The 17,270-nt window shown below is 43.1% G+C and overlaps 1 protein-coding gene across 15 annotated transcripts in view; it reads right to left on the reverse strand.

The window, feature by feature from the left end:
• Positions 1-17,270, reverse strand: part of SVIL (supervillin) — a 258,674-nt gene that overhangs the window by 214,331 nt on the left and 27,073 nt on the right. For all 15 annotated transcript variants that reach the window (XM_069547648.1, XM_069547643.1, XM_069547647.1 and 12 more), the window contains exon 2: positions 2,769-2,868. The gene's annotated coding sequence lies outside the window, so the exon portion shown is untranslated. The remainder of the gene's footprint in view (positions 1-2,768; positions 2,869-17,270) is intronic.

The raw sequence follows: 17,270 nt of genomic DNA on the forward strand, positions 1-17,270 counted from the left end.
CCAGATAAACTCTCTTGGCACAGAGGTTCTGAGAAAGTTGGCTTCCCGCTCTCCTCCTTATGATTGTGGGGTTGGGTGGGAGGGGAGAAAAAGCCATAACCAACCAGAATTGACCCTCAGGGCAACCACTCAAAGATGTTATTAGATCATCGGAATTAGATTTGACTTTCCATAGACCTAACTCCTTATCTGCTACAAATCACATCCCACGCCTTGCAATGCAGCCTCTGTCTGTCCTCTTTTAAGTATCTGAACAGAGGCAGGGCTTGGTCTGGGCCATCTTAACCCTCCCATCAGGGACAGATACTCTGCCGCCACGTGACTTAACCACAGGCTTCCTCTTAGACCCGACCAGAAGGGAAGACCCGACCAGAAGGGAAGCACACGCCCTTCCTGCCTCCACGTCTCCCACCAGCCATGGCCCATCCATCACAGATGCTTCCTGGGAGGGGCTGGTCCCACCACAGATGCCAGAGCTGTCCTGTGGCGGCTGCTTCCCTTCCATGTCACACCTGTAAGCACCCAGGAAATGCCTTCAATAGCTGACAGTTTAACCTAAGATCGCCAAGGTGGTGACAACACAGCTCACCCCATCCCCAGCCCCTCTGAGGGACCAGGTATGGGTGATCACACCCCACAGACCAGTGGTCAGTGAGTAGGCCAGCCGCTGTGTCAGTCCAGCAAGAAGTTCATGGATGAAGGGACGGGTCCTGAGCCTAAGGAATCTGGGTCAGAAAGACGCATTCGCCACCTCATTTACCCCAGTAAACGTTTATCACGCACCTTCCACATACCAGACACCGTTCCAGGCGCCTGACATCAAGTAGAAAACAAAACAGAAAGAAATCCTTTGCCTCCTGGAGTTAACAGTCTAGTATTATGGGGTTGCACAGAGTTGGACATGACTGAAATGACTCAGCAGCAGCAGCGGTAAGTGGGGAAATGCCTCTTTCCACATAATTAACGTGAGCAATGGCACAAGACAAGGACCCAGCAATGCTCGTGCAGAAAGGAGGAGGAGAAAACACTTCTTGCTGGAGTAAGGGAGGCTTGAGGAGGAAACAGGAGATGACTTTGTTAAAACACAATAAATATGCCTTCAGAGGCTCAAATATATAGAAGTTTTCAGGAAAGATGATCCTACTGTGCTTTCTCTCATGTATTAACGACTACTCCTCCACCACCTCCAAGGACAGGTCAATGGGGCTACGGGAGCAGGAGGCAGACACCAGGGGTTCAAGGGTGGCAGGGCAGGTGGGGTTCAAAAGTCATGTTCAGACCCTCATAACAGTCAGATGTATAATCAACTCATATAATCTCCCTCACGGCCCAGCAAAACCTACATACCCACTTCAGACAGCTTACTATCAGCTTTTATCACTGTCCCCCTCTGTTGATCCCAATGGTCAATTACCCTGATTCACGGTGTGCTTTGTCTGTGCCCACCTGCTGTCAAGGGCCCTCTGGGACCCCACCCTGCACCCACTGAAGCCCATATCACATGGAAAAATGCCCACAGAGTCATTCTCTCCCTGGACAGCTTTTCTGGAAATATACTCGAGAATCAGAGTCACCTTTCAGCAGATGTGCAACAATCTAGTTGAATATCTTGGCTTAATATTTTAAATGTGTGAATTAAATACACACACAACTTTGCTTCCTTTGGGCCATCAGCTGAGAAACTGCATAATTCCTTTTGGCTGGAACCTAGAAAATTTTGTTACAAATTCAGCCAGGTTCCTCTTTTGGAGAATGCTTGTCAGACAGGTGTGCAGTTTCTATAGAAACGCTTCCATCAACAGAGATGCTCCTCCAGGCAGGGTAGCCTGTTCATTAAACAGTCAGAGGTTTCAAAACTTCTAATTTTTTTTTATATCCTCAGCCTATGGGCCCTGAGATCGACTTGGCTTTTTAAAAAATAAAAAGTAGATCGATATGAATTTTAAAGTGATTGCCTTTTAGCCAGGAATCTAGTCATTAAGCAGAGCAATTTGAAGGAGAGGAGGAAAATCAATGGATACACTGAGAAGTGGAAAAGAGGAACTGTGACTGTCCATAACAACAAAATATTGCCAAGAGATTTGGAAAGACAGTCTTTTGAGGAAACAATAAGTTTGGCAGTCCTAATGGCAGTCCTGAGGACTAATGACGGTCCTCAGTTTTGGCTGTGAGTTCTGGGAAATGGGAAAAAGGGCACCCCGCGAGGACTACCCCTGGCCTGGAGAGGATGACCAGCTTTAGGATGAGGGGGCTAGGAGAGGGTGTTGCTCCTGGGGTCTAGCCAAAGAGATCTGGGAGTGTCTAGGTAGGGCTGGCAGCTGTCATGGGGCTTAAGTGAGTTAGACCTGGCGGAAGGACCTAAGGTAGCCACTGGTGATTAAGTTTCATCAAATTTACGTGATTAAAGTAAGTCCCTACACTTTAGCTGTCTATCTCTAACTTTGATATTGGAAATTCTCACATCTCTATCCAAATCAGGGGATATTATACAGACCAAGCCTGGGAAACGTGCCCAGGGATGCAGTCTATGAAAAAAATAAACTACTCAGCTGGGTCTCACCTTAACCCTCTGGTGTATCTACCTGGAAAGCTTATTTTAAAAGAATATGCTAAGTTTTGTTTCTCTTTTAAAATCCCATAAGTACATCAGAAGTGTATGTGTTATTTTTTGTGAGAGCAAATATCCAAAACTCTTGGTTATTTGTCTGCTGCTTTTTCAGCTGGTCTCAACAGTATTGTAAACACATTGTGAACTCATCAATACTTACCTTTTATTTTGTTAACTCAAAACTCAAAAAGAATTCATCACCCTTTCCTAGTCTTCTCCTTTAGTTTTAGAAAATGACCAGTTTCCGATACAGCTAGAATCTGTAAAAAAAAAAAAAAAAAAAATTTTTTTTTTTTGTTAAACTATAGGATATGACTTCTAAAGCTGAGGAATACATAAATGAGATGAAATAAATTCTCTGAGAACAGTAGACTTCACCAGATTTTACCACTACCCCTCATTTCCATAAGGCCTTCAACAAGGGGAAGTGAAACGGACATAAAATTTCTGTAACAGTGTTTTTTTTCCCTACTTGGTCATGCCGATCACAAAATTGCCTTGCTTAACCTGGCTTAACTTGAAACATGTGCCATCAACTCCTGTAAACAACGAAGTTACCCCCCGCCCCCACCCCCACCCCCATTTCTGCAACAGAGTTCCCTTTCTCAATAAAGGGAAACCTTACTATTGTAGCAAGTTATGTCAAAAAGCATCGCAAGCCATTCACCCACATATGCAGGCGACCCAGAGCAACCAGAGACTAAAGCAGACATGGCCAGAGGGGACGGAAGAGTGTCAATTATGCTCCCTTCATCTTGGAGGATGCAGCAGATGAAGTTTTAACGGATGAACAAACTCTTATCCCCCCAGGATGCTTTGACAATCTCCCAGATCTTGAATTAAAAAGTGCTGCTGTTTTTAAACCATGCAGGATTTGCTCATTTTGGCCTCTGGCTGTCTCACTCCCATGAGCACTTCTGCTCCTGGAGGCTGGTGACGTCTGGTGGCTTTGTTCTCCGCACCAGGCTCAGTGCAACTTCAGAAGCCAAAGGTCACCAAGCCCTCCGGGTTAACTGAATATTCGGTGCAGTGCTCCGAAAATGCATCCAGAACCCCTTTCTGTGTCCTTCCCAACTTCCTTTATTTATGCCAGACTCCCGGAATCTTGATTTGCCCTGCTGGCAGCAGCAAAAGGAATATCCTTCCAGCTTTCCTTGCCACTCCCCCTGCTTCTCTTAGCCAGATCTTTGCCTTAGTATGTTTCTTCCTGTTTACAGTAGTGGCTAAAGGCATTTAAGTACTGCAGAGTACACAGACCATCCTAGGGGGGTGGGAAGCTCTTTTTACAAAACTGTCTACCTACAGAGATGCCTATGGTAACATGACCTCAAAACTCCCCCCTAAAATTCTTAAGTATAGAGATGCTCTGTTGCCAGGATATACTGGGCAGGGTATATTGAAGTATAATGTATCATAACACAGGTACTTTGGTAAAGAACCTGCCTGCAATGCAGGAGACCCAGCTTCAGTTCTTGGGTTGGTAAGATCCCCTGGAGGAGGGTATGGCAACCCACTTCAGTATTCTTGCCTGGAGAATCCCATGGTCAGAGGAGCCTGGCAGGCTACAGTCCATGGGGTCGAAAGAGTCAGACACGACTTAGCGACTAAACCACTACCACCAACACATGTACTTGGGGAGTTTGGGGGAAAATGGATACATGTATATGGATGGCTGAGTCACTCTGCTGTGCACCTAAAACTACCACAACATTGTTAATTGGCTATATTCCAATATAAAATAAAACATTAAAAATAAAAATTTTTAGAAAATGTACTTATGGATTATTATATTGTTATTAATGGCAGTCATTAGAACAGATTAATGTGAAAAAGAAACATATTAAGATTACAATACAAAGGAATTCCCTGATGGTCAGGACTCTATGATCTCACCACCGAGGGCCAGGGTTCAATCCCCGGTCAAGGAACAAAGATTCCATAAGGCACCTGGTGAGGCCAAAAAGTAAATAAAGAGAAAGAAAAAAGATGACAACATATAGGCAAATGCATAAGGATAACACGATTGAAAAGAGCAGATTTAAAATTTTTCCAAAGTGCTGATTACAATTTTACCGAATAAATGATCACATATATCCATATGTGATCCGTAGCTATGGAAATTATCTACAGATACATATTTTTACATCTTATATTATATATAGATACTCAGTGGTACTAGTGGTAAAGAATCGGCATGCCAATGCAGGGGACTTAAGAGACATAGGTTCAATCCCTAGGTCAGGAAGATGCCCTGGAGGAGGAACCCACTCCAGTATTCTTGCCTGGAGAATCCCATGGACAGAGGAGACTGGCAGGGTAGCAGAGAGTTGGACACAACTGAAGTGACTTAGTAAGCAACCTATATGGTTAAACTAAAAGGAGTTGGTTGATGATGATTAAGTTCTGGGATTATATGAAAACTGAGTGTTAAAGCTCTCACCAGCCTTAAAATATCCAACACTTCAGAATTACACAATCTGGTCACCAGAAGGGGCTTGAGCTCAACCTTTTCATTTCACAGATTAGAAAATTAGTCTGAAAGAAGTTAAATGACTTATCCATGGTCATAAACCTACTTCCTGGCAGGACTGAGACCAGCACCAGGCCCACACATGAATCTGCCTCCTCATCTCCGGAGCACACTGCAAGGCAAAGAAGTCGGGGGTGGGGGGCCGGTTACCTGAATGCTCACTGTTCAGATCCCCACAAGGTGAGGAGCTTTTTTTAGGGAAACATGCCTTCAAACCTCTACAATATTTCCTAACAACCAACCATCAAGTGACGAATTCCCACTCAAAATCCCATCCCTGCTCACCATCAGCATCTTTCCAAATTGCAAATCTTGCCCTCCAAATACAGAATTTCATGAGGTTAATCAAAACATTAGAGAATTTCAGCAATGACAGGTAAAACAGTGGCAAATGGGGACTGAGCAGGCGGTTGAGCCATAATCATTTAAGAGAAACATTTTAAATGGGTGACAATGTAGGGATTTCAATCTGGGAAGAGTTTGATAGTCAACAATATAAAAGGCCCAGAGGAAAATGGCTAGGATCTCAAGTATTGCTATAAAACTGACCATCTTAAAGATGAGATGTCAACGTCAAATGGGATTTATAAAGTACCATGATACACAATCACAAGTTTGTCTAAAAATGTATTCCTCTCCAAACAATTAATACTTGATTTTTGCATTGCTCATTCTAAGAGTTAACCAAGGTCAAAATGATCATCTACATTTTATGAAGTCTAAACTAAAAATACTATTTTCGTGATATTCAGAGTTTTTGGCCAGATAACACCCCAAAGCTTTTAAAAACTGTATTATGACATTCTGGTCCCTGCTTAAGTTGATTCCATTGAAATGGCCTTTTCCTGGTTCTAATTATCCTCGGATAACAAGGACCTGCTGTAGAATCTTCAGAAATAATTTTTTAAAGTATAAATCAGTAACATGGACGGTTTTATGTCATTTCAAGCCAAGCATACATTTTAGAAGCAGGCACTTTAAATCTGAAATATCAGAGGACAGTGTGTTTTCAGTTGGTCCCTCTGTCTTAAAAAATCATGCATTTTATACAAAATAACAAAATCACAAAATTACAGATAACTATTTGTCTCAATTCTTTTAAAAAGTGTGAAAGTATAATAATATGTTTACCATCCTGAATGACATAATTAAGTTTTACAACCTATTTTACGTGAACATAACCATGAAAAACCATGAAAAACTTTCTTATCATGGCTAATTTGCATACTGTGATTAGTTCTATCATCTGCAATTATTTGTACTTCTGTGTAATTCATAGTCTGAACTTCACCTGAGAACAATCAAGTTGCCAGAGTTGTCCTAGGTTCAAAATGTTTATTACATGAAAATAGTTGACATTCAGGGCTGCTTAACATTCACTGAGATAATGAAAGGGCCTCTGGAATCATGAAAACACAAGGCTTCATTTTAAAAGCATAAATTATTCAATGGAACATTTTCTTCTAGGAGAATAAGAAAAGTAAGAGAACTGTTGTTTTTTTTCCATTAAATAAAATTGTAATGTTCTATAATAGAAAGATATTTATTTTCCAAATCTGTAGCAATACTAATCATCTAAATAATTGATGACAGAACTTAAAGTACGTGGGATACTATACAGATTTGAAAGATTCACTTCTTGGAAACTTTCTAGCTTCTGTAACCAAAATAATAAACAATTTGTGATTCAGTTTGTTTACCAATCTCTCTCAAAGGTCAGGACCAAAATTATTGACTCAGCCTTGCTGTCAAATTTCCTTATTTCCCAAATGAGTATAAGTGTCTGACTCAGGATTAAGATGTGACTAATGTTTCCTTCCAGGAGGAACAGCAAAGCCACCAGCTCCCATGGCCACCAGAGGATGAAGAACAAAGGTGGGGAATACCATGTAGATGCCTGAGTGATTTCACCACTGTGGTCTAAGAACAATAAGAAGAAAACGCTCAAAATCACCCTCCCAAATATTTGAGCCTCAGGCTAAGTGAACCAGACAAGCCCTCTGCTCCAGTCTACTTCCTGGAGGGGAATCAGAGAGCAAATGGAAATTCAAGGACCAGGGGAATCCCTGCTCCAATGACTCAGGTAAGTTCCTGCCCACCTCAGGGGAGAGGTTCCGTTGTTTGCTCTAAAAAGGAAGTGTCGGTGCAGGCAAGATTGATCAAACCACGGGAAACAAGAAATCATGGGCTGAGCTCCTTATTTTTGGCCAGCTGATTTAGAATCTGTCAATGTTAAAACTGCCTTCAAAAGGAAATGTACCACTAGACTTCCTATCAGCACAAAGAGATGACGTCATGAAGCTGAAAATAAACATGGCTATCCCTCCCCCATTGGATTGGCATGAGGGAGGGAGCATCTCCTTGCTGTGTAAGCAAGGAGCCCAGGTGGGCTCAGGAATCCCACAGATGGCCTTAAAATGCTTTCTAATTGGGTCAGGTTTCCTCACCTCGCCAAACCTCTTTAGTCATCTGTAAAATGGATACAGAACAAAATCATAAGTGTCTTTCAACTTTAAGTGTCCAGTGTGTAGCATGGTGCTTTGAACACAAAATAGTGTTCAAAAGCGTTTTGTTTACAGGAGACAAGGTGGGGAGGTTCGGTGCCCATTTGGCTGCACCGTTTAAGCCAACAGGAGCCAGCCCGGCTGGAAAAAGCACCGTCATCAAATGACACTGTAAAACCATGGATTTGAATGCACTCAAGACAGATCTGAACAACTGGTCAACGAGCTGGCTTCTGTATGAGAGCTGAATACAAGAACGGATTTTAATAATTGAACAACTGCTATGGCTTTAATGATAGCTTTGGACAGGCTAGGGCTGAACTGACAAAGAGGGTTTTTTCCAGCCAGATTTGCTCAGTGTTTGAGCGAGTGGTGTTGCTGGGGCTGGAAACATGGGGGTGGGAAGCCAGATGGGGCCAGCTCTCCAGGCAGAAGGAAGAAAGGCGGTTCGAGTCCAAGCCTCGGTGTACCTGGGGTCAAGGGCATCTGCTATACTGCTTCCTCTGGGCACGTGGGCTGGTGAAAATGCTAGAAAAGAAACCAAACCAACTGAACAGTGGTTTGGGCTCAAACCCCTGCCTTTGGACAAATAAGGAACTGAAGAGTGATTTTCAAAGTTTACACTGTGATGAAGTCTGACTGACCAAGCAAAGATGATGAGAGATTTCCAAACTCAGGGTAGAAGGGATATTTTTTTTCCTTTTTGAAAAAAAAGAGGACACAATAAACAGTAAAAACGTAGATCAAAGAAATTAATTGACCTAAAATAACGAGAGATTCACAGAGAACAAACTTATGGTTGCCACGGGTAAGGATAGGGGGAAGGGATAGTAAGAGAATCTGGGATGGAAAAGTGCACACTGCTATATTTGAAATGGATAACCAATAAGGACCTACTGTACAGCACATGGAACTCTGCTCAATATTATGGGGCAGCCTGGATGGGTGGGGAGTTTGGGGATGAATGGATACATGTATATGGAAGGTTGAACCCCCTCACTGTTTACCTGAAACTATCACAGTATTGTTGATTGCCTATACCCCCATAGAAAGTAAAAAATTTAAATAAAAAAATTTAAAAGAGACTCAAAATGTCAGCTTCCTTAGCAGATGCTTGAGCAAGATAGAGACTGCTCACTGCATAAAGACAAAATTGCTGAAATCAAAGGTAAACTTGGGAGGTGAATGAAGATGGTCCTTGAAGGAATGCCTGAGGCTCTAACTTATGTGGGAAGGAGATTCCCACAGTAAAACAAAGATCACCATTGGCCATTTTTTTTCTTTTTTCTTTTTCTTTGCTGAGAAAGCCCTTGGATGAGTATTTTGCCCAAACTCTCTAACCTACCAAGTGACCCCAGGGGCACCCTCTCACCAAGAAGACACGCCTACAAAAATCTTTCTACCAACAGGAGCCTGGAAATGTCACAGGAAGAGTTCGGGGAACCCCCTTCCATGAACCCTTTCCCATATCTTATAAAGCAGTGAAGAAAGGCGCACGATTTCATTATCTATGGAAGACAGCATTCGGCTGTTTGCCGCTCCTGCTCTCAGCCCCAATCATGAGTTTATCCTTGGCTATCCAGGTACTTACATAAAAGCCAGCTGGAGAAGTACTGCAATTGAGCCAATAACCTCAAGGTTCTAACAAACCACAGGTGCCACTGGGACTGCCATCGTCCTCCTCTCCATCCTGCATCCCTCCAACACCAGGTGCCACTAGCAACAGCAGGCACTACTAGCACAAGTGGGGGTGTGTCTGCCATGGACGCTTATCTTCATTGGGGAACTCCTCCTCTCTCTCACTGTCACTGCCTCCCCCCTTCATTGCAAGGATGGACCCTGCAATGGCAGTTCACCCCTCTGGGCACAGCCATGGCACGTGATCCAGGCCAAAGAGATTCCTTTCATAAGACTTGATGGAGCAGCACTAGAAGAAAGAGGGTCTTTCTTCTTTCTTTTTGGGTCAAAGCTGTAAGAACTGCCAGTGGCTATCTTTCAGGCCCAGCCCCCAGAGGACACTTGAGCACTGTCTGAAGCCAGCTTCACTCGTGGATTTCTCTAGTTTATAAGTCAACAAATTTGATGTTTTGCTTAAGCTAGTTTGAGTTGGGGGATGGGAAGATGTTCAACCCCAAACTTTCCTCAAGAAATGTAAAACTGTAGCTTTTTATAGGAAAGAGAAAAATCTTGTAACTAATAATAAACCTGGGCTTCCCGGGTAGCCTTAGTTGTAAAGAACCTGCCTGCCAATGCAGGAGACATAAGAGACACAAGTTCAATTCCTGGGTCAGGAAGATCTCCTGGAGGAGGGCATGGCAACCTACACCAGTATTCTTGTTTGAAGAACCCCATGGACAAAGGAGCCTGGTGGGACAGTCCACAGGGTCGCAAAGAGTCAGATGCGACTAAGTGACTTACCAGTTCAGGTCAGTTGCTCAGTTGTGTCCAACTCTTTGTAACCCCATGCACTGCAACACGCCAGGCTTCCCTGTCCATCGCCAACTCCCAGAGCTTGCTCAAAGTCATGTCCATCAAGTCAGTGATGTCATCCAACTTGTCTTTCCTCTGTCTTTCCCTTCATCCTCCCGCCTTCAATCTTTCCCAGCATCAGGGTCTTTTCCAATGAGTCAGTTCTTCCCATCAGGTGGCCAAAGGATTGGAGTTTCGGCTTCAGCACCAATCCTTCCAATTAATATTCAGGACTGATTTCCTTTAGGATTGACTGGTTGGATCTCCTTCCAAGGGACTCTCAAGTCTTCTCCAAGACCACAGTTCAAAAGCACCAATTCTTCAGCGCTCAGCTTTCTTTATAGTCCAACTGTCACATCCACACACGACTACTGGAAAAACCATAGCTTTAACCTGACGGACCTTTATTAGCAAAGTAATGTCTCTGCTTTTTAATATGCTGTCTAAGTTGGTCATAGCTTTTCTTTCAAGGAGCAAGTGTCTTTTAATTTCATGGCTGCAGTCACCATCTGCAGTGATTTTAGAGCCCTTATTTATTTATAAAGTCTCTCAGAGTTTCCATTGTTTCCCCATCTATTTGCCATGAAGTGATGGGACCAGATGCCATGATCTTAGTTTTCTGAATTGAGTTTTAAGCCAACTTTTTCATTCTCCTCTTTCACTTTCATCAAGAGGCTCTTTAGTTCTTCTTTAGTTCTTTAGACTTAGCACACATGCAATAATATACTCAGTTGCCATCTCCCACCCAAAAAGATTCTCCATTCCAACAGAAAATAATTGTTCACAAATACATTCAAACAGTCACTTATGTTTGGCAGAAAACTGTTCTAACTGGATGCTGAAACCTTTTAATTAAATAAGCCTTATCATTATAAGGCTCCGAGTTACTTTTAACATACTGTGATATTCCAATAAATTTGGAGGATCATGTGAAATATTTTTAAAAGAATTCTGTCTGGATGTGGTGGCATCTTTAAATATAATATTTAAACATAGTATTTCCTAGGGAACTGTCCCATGTTAAAGCCTCATAGAGACATCTATAAAGCATAGTTCAGGGGCTACTTTTGGAATAAATGTTCCATTGAGAAAGGTTCAAAAGGGAGGGGATATATGTATACCTATGGTTGATTCACATTGATGTTTGACAGAAAACAACAAAATTCTGTAAAGCCATTATCCTTCAATTAAAAAATACATAAATTTTTTACAAAATAAGATAAACTCCTATCTACAGCCATCCCACCTTGAATGTGTCCAATCTCGTCTGATCTCGGAAGCTAAGCAGCATCAGGCCTGGTTAGTACTTGGATGGGAGGATAAGCTCCTGAAAGAAAAAAAGACTCCATACCCAACAGCACAAGCAGACATGTTCCGCCTTCCTGCAGCACTCAGACGTCTAGGGGAATCAGAGCCAACACCCTCCTGCGCAGACCAAGGCAGACACACTGACCTCCCTGTTTGATTCTGCAGGAGGTGAACTCCTGGATGGGACTGTCCATGGAGCAGATACCCACTGCAGACTCGAGCTTCTTCACTACCCTCATCGCTCACTCCCCGGACCCCAAGGGAAGCTGCAGCCAGAATCAGGATGTTAGCTCAGACCACAAATTGATGAGGTTCATCAGATGGGGTAGGAATAATCAATGAACTTATTCTGCTTCACAAATAAGGCCACTCTGCCGGCATCAATCCAAGTTACATTACGGTGACAGTGAAAAGAAATCCCTAAATTGACACAGCTCACGGACCTTTGTGATCTCTCCTGACTTTCAAATGTGCTGTCTGTGGACAATCTGATCATCAGACCTGTCCGATCATCAGACCCGTCCCCTGGCTCCGGATGGCTCCCGCTCCTGGTGCGAACCTTCAACTCACAGCCGGCTTCTGACACCTTGTTTTCTGCACATCTGCCCTTGTGCAAGAGCCCAAACTCTGGAGGAGCAGAGATGGAGTCGTCCTGATCTTGCTTGCTGACACACTTTCTAAGGAATTTGACAGGCTGCCTGACAAATAAATATTCATTAAATAGATAAACCCTATTTCTTTTCACTTCACTGTTTTGTTTTTGTTTTTTAAAGGCAAAAGCAAAAAAAATTCCAAACTTGGATCTTAGGATCTCAACCAAGATAACTCCCACAATATGAAGGGCCCCAATGTAGGCTTAGGGGTAATGTGAAATAATCTAGAAATTTATTTTTAATACAGAAAAAGCACAGGGTTTTTTTTGCCAAAAAAAAAAAAAAGAGAGAGAGAGAACAAAGAAAAAAAAAATCTAACTTTAAAATAGACCCAGGATTCTTCCCCAACTTGCATGACTTTTCATCAGCCTTTTTAAATTTCTCTGGGTTCTGTCTTTGAGTTCCTAACACTGGATTTGAAAGTAACTCGGGTCAGTTCAGGGTCAAATACCAGAGACTGAGCCCGTCCCCTGCACAGGCTGGCTCTGCCGATAGTGGACTGTCAGCCCACAGCCGTCAACGCCACCTGCTGTCAGAAACCACCCCCCTCTTGAAAATTGCATCTTCCACTCCAAATGCATTCCTGCTCTCCACTCATGTGCCCTCCATTCATGACAAGTGGAGCAGGGAAAGGGCAGGAGGAGAGAACACAGGCCCCTCTGTCAACCAGTCATCCAAACGCTCCAGCACCCACTGGGGCTCTGAGCTCAGAACAAAGACCCCAGCGTGGGGCCAGTGGGGTGGGCACAGGGCCCTGGGCAGGTGACCTCTACTAGGAGAAGGGCCCAGATGTCTGTGCCTCAGAGGGGTAGAGGGAAGCATTGGTGGGCAATCCCTGGATCTGTCTGCAAATAACAGAGCCCTGCAACATGAGATGCTTCCCATCCCACCTAGGATGCCTCAGCAACCCCGAAAAATGATCCAGTTAGCAGAAAGGGCTGAGGCTCCCCAGGGAGCAACTGGCAGATGTATTCTTCATCTGTGTGCTTACTGCTTTAGGCTGAACACACTGTCTCCCACAATTCATGAAACCTAATCCCCAGTGTGAAAGTATTAGTGGTTTGAGAGGTGAGTAGGTCATGAGGGTGGAGCCCTCATGGATGGGATTAGTGCCCTGTGCAGAGAACTTGAATAGAATTTGTATCCTGCTGTTGTGTGAAAATTGTACAAATCTTAATTATGTTGAATTGGTTCATAATGCTTTTCAGGTCTACCATACCCTTCTACTTTTCTGTCTATTCATTCTATTAATTTTTGAGAGTTTGATATTGAAACTCCAACTAAAAATCTTAATTTCTCTACCTAAAAACATAATTGTAATATACAGTGAAACTATATAACTTTGTTCTGTATTTTCCAAGTATTCTATAAAAGTGTTATCATATTTTCATAATTAAAAAAGAGAGAGACACAGAGAGCTTTCTGGACCCTTCCACCAAGTGAGGACACCAGGAAGACAGTCAGCTGTCTATGAGCCTGCAAGTGGGTCCTCACCAGACACTGGGTGTGCCAGCACCTTGACCTTCGACTTCCAGCCTGCAGGACTGAGAGAAACGTGTTATTTAAGCCCACAGTCTGTGATGTTCTGTCATAACAGCCTGGACAGTCTAAGATATTTACCAGCGTGGAAGTTCACTGTTGTTTCCTGCTTCTGAGAGCTGGGCTCCCCAGCCTTTCATGCCCAAATTGCAACCACTCTTCACTCAACCAAATCTATGATTTTCTGTTAAGTTTTGCAGTCCACAGAGCTCACAGCACTTTGTAAACCCATAGCACTTCACAAGTGTGTATGTATATGTTCACTTAGTAACTGAATATGCACTAAATGGTGACAGAAAGTGGTTTACAATACTTTGGAAATGTTTATACCATGACTGCCTCACTAGCAGGAGTTGTTTCCTCACTTAAAAAAAAAAAAATCTCCGAAGCACCTAACACAGGCCCTCATGTTGAGTTAGTTCTCAATTATTTGTTCACCAAAATACCATCTAAAATTTAATTTATGTTATTGACCAATCCCAATTGTGCCCTCCACCCAAAGCCAAAAAAAGCCATTTGATAGTGAAACAGAAAAATGAACTATTATTCACTTTTATTTGGGACACAAATTTCCGATAACAAAGCCAGGATAGAAAATGCAACAATGGAATGATATTACTCTGGGGCTTAATCATTTATCCACAAAATGCTCAGCTTTGGAGGGACACTGACAAAGGCCCTGCCGCTGTCCTGGAGGGCCTTTAGTAAGCGGAGGGAAGATCTATGAACAAAAGTGCACTGGCGTTCCACATGTGCGGTGAACATATACACACAGGGCTCTTGCACATACAAGTGGTGTGTGCAATGCTCTTCATGGCCTGACTCCTAAGGTCTCAGATTTTAGTTCTGAAGCCTTCCCTGACCACCAGCGTAAAGTAGGTTTCTCCTTGCCACCCCCAGTGCCATTTTCCTCACAGCATCCTTTTGAGCACCTAGCACATTTCTAAGCCTGGATATCTTGGTCCACTGCTCATGTCTGTCTCCCCTTCTAGGCTGAAAGCTCCAGGAGAGCAGGGCCAAACTGTTCCTTGCACCCCTTTATACCTCACATAGCACCTGCACAGAGAAAAGGTGTGTATGCCCAGTGAACACCACCAGGATGCATGTGCCAGATGGCCAATCCCACTGCCAAGATCAAACGCAGAGGAATCAGAAAAGCTGTCCTAAGTCATAGGAGAAGTTTGTGGGAACAGGTCATCGCCTACAGGGGCAAAGGAGACAGGCAGACCTCAGGGTTAACTCCTGTTCCCTCCTTTTCCTCACAGAAAATGGTCACAGCCAGTGCCAGTGGGGTCATGTCAGGTCCCCTGACACAGTGCCTGGTACCCAGAACTTGGGCAGCTAATGCCACTTCTCCTCTCTTCTCCCAAGCCAGGTGATTTGGAAAAAACACATACATACAAAGCACCAAATCCTTGCCAGCACAATCAAATGGACCCACATCACCAGCAAGGGTGGGAGACAGGTGGGTGGAAATGAGTGAGGTTAGTTATATGAACAGAACATAAGCTCAAGCTCAAACAATTAGGACTGACCCAGGGCTTCCCTGGTGGTCCGTTGGTTAAGAATATGCCTGCCAATGAGAGGACATGGGCTCAGTCCCTTGGGGAACCAAGATCCCACATGCCCCAGGGCAACTAAGCCCATATCACAGTAAGAGAAGCCTATGCGCCGCAACCATGACCCAATGCAGCCACAAAAAAAGAAAAGATTGGAGAGGAAAGAGGACCGCATCCCTCCCTGGTCATTCGGGCAACTGATTCATCTCCTCCATCATCAAAGGTAACACACAGTGACTCAGGCCTCCATGACCAGAGACATGAGCAGATACCTCTCAGCAGTCTTAAAGGAGGTGCTACTTTAATTTTTAATGTATTTAAGGAAGACATCTTTAAAAACTACACCTCACTTAGGTGGGATGAGGAGGGAGGTGTAAGAGGGAGGGGACATGGGTATGCCTGTGGCTGATTTATTTTGATACATGGCAGAAACCATCCCAATATTGTAAAGTAATTATCCTCCAATTAAAAATAAAAATTAAAAAAAAAAACTACCCCTTACTTATACATTGGTTTTATACCTAAACTAAGATGCTTGCAGTGGTTCTGTTGAAACCACGTCAATGTGGCGCCAATTTTAAATACGTTAATACCTTCTGAAATATGAGAAGAGTAGGAACAAGGGCTTCACAAGTATTCCTTGAATGCATGAAAGAGAAACCATGGAGTGTGAGAAGTTCTTTCTCCTTGAATACTGGTAAAGGAAAATATAGGGGGACGGTTATTTTCCCTTTAAATTGCAGTTTCCCCAAGAAGATCTGCAGTGCAGTCAAAGGTAACATAGGCTGCAGGAATATTCATGGTCAGAAGGGAAATCGTGCCTGTGGTAAACTGAATAATGCTCCTCCAGCCCCCAAAAAGAAATTCAGGTCTTAAGCCCTGGAAGCTGTGAAGGTCATCTAACATGGGGAAATTATCCTGCCTTATCTGGATAGGCCCAAGGTAATCACCAGTGAGTGTCCTTACAGGAAGAGGCAGAGGGACGTTAACCACAGAAGAAAAGCCAACAGGAGGGTGGACACCGCTTGGAGCGAGGCACTTTCAAATGGGGGAGGGAAGGCAGGGATGAGGCAAGGAATGTGAGCAGACACTGGATGCTGAAAGAGACAAGGAACAGAATCCCCTTGGGAGGTCTCCCGGAGGAACCGGCCCTGCTAATACTCCATTTTATCCCTGTAAAACTCATTGGACGTCTGACCTCTGGGACCATAAAAGAATACATCTGAAAAAATAAATTAATTAATTAAAAAAAAAAAAAGAGTACATCTGTCTCACTGAAGCCTTTAAGCCGGTGGTAATTTGTCACAGCACCAACAGGAAACAGATACAGTGTGATCGTTTGTTATTAGATGAAAAATCTAATTTTCTTTACTTATTTTTTTATGACCATAGCTCATTTCTTTCCTAAAAATTTTATTGGAGAATAGTTGCTTTACAATGTTAGTTTCTGCTGTACAGCAAAGTGAATCAGCCATACATGCACATACGTCTCCTCCCTTGTGGATTTCCTTCCCATTCAGCTCACCAAAGAGCTTTAAGCAGGGTTCCCTGTGCTATATCCTGTCTTCTGATAAGTTATCTATTTTACACACAGTATCAATGTTCTACATGTATCAATCCCGATTTCCCAATTCCTCCCAACCCCTCTCCTGTGAAAATCTAATTTTAAAAGAATAATCACTGGGGACTTCCCTGGTGGTCCAGTGGTTAAGACTGAGCTCCCACTGCAGCGGGTGTGGGTTTGATCCCTAGTCAGCCATGTGACAATGCCAAAAATAAAAAACCCAAAATCTATAAGCTCTTACACCCAAACACGTAAACTTCTAAGTTTGACCTAACACATTCTGGGTGCCTTTCCCTTTGCAAAAAAGCTAGCGTTCTATTCCATTTCAGGTAAAGACTCTCCCAACATTATCAAATTCAAGATATAACTGGAAATCTGCACTTTATTTTTTGTTCTACTGTAAGGGTATGCTTTCTTGAATCTTATAGGTTTAACTTAATTCTTAGATATAATCCTTATCACATATTAGGATTAAAATAGAAATAAAGGAGACACAATTTAACAGAAAATCACCATACCAAACCTGAAAACTTACG

The sequence above is a fragment of the Ovis canadensis genome, chromosome 13 (genome assembly GCF_042477335.2).
Source record: "Ovis canadensis isolate MfBH-ARS-UI-01 breed Bighorn chromosome 13, ARS-UI_OviCan_v2, whole genome shotgun sequence".
In the NCBI taxonomy this organism is placed as follows: domain Eukaryota; kingdom Metazoa; phylum Chordata; class Mammalia; order Artiodactyla; family Bovidae; genus Ovis; species Ovis canadensis.